Genomic DNA, 2,248 nt, shown 5'->3' on the forward strand with positions numbered 1-2,248 from the left:
CGTTTCTTTCTTGATTTCGCCGTTTCTTTCTTCGTTTCTCCGTTTCTTTGTTCGTTTCTCTGTTTCTTTGTTCGTTTCTCCGTTTCTTTCTCCGTTTCTCGGTTTATTTCTTCGTTTCTCCATTTATTTCTACATTTCTCCGTTTCTTTCTTCGTTTCTCCGTTTCTTCCTTCATTTCTCCGTCTGCTTGTTCGTTTCTCCGTTTATTTCTCCGTTTCTCCGTTTCTTTAATCTTTTCTCCGTTTCTTTCTTCGCTTCTCCGTTCCTTTGTCGTTTCTCCGTTTCTTTCTTCGCTTCTCCGTTTCTTTGTTCGTTTCTGCGTTTATTTCTTCGTTTCTCCATTTATTTCCCCGTTTCTCCGTTTCTTTCTTCGTTACTCCGGTTCTTTCTTCGTTTCTCCGTTTCTTTCTTCGTTTCTCCGTTTCTTTCTTCGTTTCTCCGTTTCTTTCTTCGTTTCTCCGTTTCTTTCTTCGTTTCTCCGTTTCTTTCTTCATTTCTCCGTTTCTATGTTCGCTTCTCCGTTTCTTTCTTCGTTTCTCCGTTTCTTTCCTCGTTTCTCCGTTTCTTTCTTCGTTTCTCCGTTTCTTTCCTCGTTTCTCCGTTTCTTTCTTCGTTTCTCCGTTTCTCCGTTTCTTTTTCCGTTTCTCCGTTTCTTTCTTCGTTTCTCCGTTTCCTTGTTCGTTTCTCCGTTTATTTCTTCGTGTCTCCATTTATTTTTCCGTTTCTTTCTTCGTTCCTCCGTTTCTTTGTTCGTTTCTCCGTTTCTTTGTTCGGTTCTCCGTTTCTTTCTTCGTTTCTCCGTTTCTTTCTTCGTATCTCCGTTTCTTCGTTCGTTTCATCGTTTCTCCGTTTCTCCGTTTGTCGGTTTATTCCTTCGTTTCTCCATTTATTTCTCCGATTCTCCGTTTCTTTCTTCGTTTCTTTCATCGTTACTCCGTTTCTTTCTTCGTTTCTCTGTTTCTTTCTTCGTTTCTCCGTTTCTTTCTTCGTTTCTCCGTTTATTTCTTCGTTTCTCCATTTATTTTTCCGTTTCTCCATTTCTTCCGTCGTTTCTCCGTTTCCTTGTTCGTTTCTCCGTTTATTTCTTCGTTTCTCCATTTATTTCTCCGTTTCTCCGTTTCTTTCTTCGTTTCTCCGTTTCTTCCTTCGTTTCTCCGTTTCTTTGTTCGTTTCTGCGTTTATTTCTTCGTTTCTCCATTTATTTGCCCGTTTCTCCGTTTCTTTCTTCGTTACTCCGGTTCTTTCTTCGTTTCTCCGTTTCTTTCTTCGTTTCTCCGTTTCTTTCTTCGTTTCTCCGTTTCTTTCTTCGTTTCTCCGTTTCTTTCTTCATTTCTCCGTTTCTATGTTCGCTTCTCCGTTTCTTTCTTCGTTTCTCCGTTTCTTTCCTCGTTTCTCCGTTTCTTTCTTCGTTTCTCCGTTTCTTTCCTCGTTTCTCCGTTTCTCTCTTCGTTTCTCCGTTTCTTTCTTCGTTTCTCCGTTTCTTTTTCCGTTTCTCCGTTTCTTTCTTCGTTTCTCCGTTTCCTTGCTCGTTTCTCCGTTTATTTCTTCGTGTCTCCATTTATTTCTCCGTTTCTTTCTTCGTTCCTCCGTTTCTTTCTTCGTTTCTCCGTTTCTTTGTTCGGTTCTCCGTTTCTTTCTTCGTTTCTCCGACTCTTTCTTCCTTTCTCCGTTTCTTCGTTCGCTTCATCGTTTCTCCGTTTCTCCGTTTGTCGGTTTATTCCTTCGTTTCTCCATTTATTTCTCCGATTCTCCGTTTCTTTCTTCGTTTCTTCGTTTCTTTCATCGTTACTCCGTTTCTTTCTTCGTTTCTCTGTTTCTTTCTTCGTTTCTCCGTTTATTTCTTCGTTTCTCCGTTTATTTCTTCGTTTCTCCATTTATTTCTCCGTTTCTCCATTTCTTCCGTCGTTTCTCCGTTTCCTTGTTCGTTTCTCCGTTTATTTCTTCGTTTCTCCATTTATTTCTCCGTTACTCCGTTTGTCTCATCGTATCTCCGTTTCTTTCTTCGTTTCTCCGTTTCTTTTTCCGTTTCTCCGTTTCCTTGCTCGTTTCTCCGTTTATTTCTTCGTGTCTCCATTTATTTCTCCGTTTCTTTCTTCGTTCCTCCCTTTCTTTGTTCGTTTCTCCGTTTCTTTGTTCGGTTCTCCGTTTCTTTCTTCGTTTCTCCGATTCTTTCTTCCTTTCTCCGTTTCTTCGTTCGCTTCATCGTTTCTCCGTTTCTCCGTTTGTCGGTTTATTCCTTCGTTTCTCC

This window comes from Ptiloglossa arizonensis, unplaced genomic scaffold, assembly GCF_051014685.1.
Source record: "Ptiloglossa arizonensis isolate GNS036 unplaced genomic scaffold, iyPtiAriz1_principal scaffold0027, whole genome shotgun sequence".
In the NCBI taxonomy this organism is placed as follows: Eukaryota; Metazoa; Arthropoda; class Insecta; order Hymenoptera; family Colletidae; genus Ptiloglossa; species Ptiloglossa arizonensis.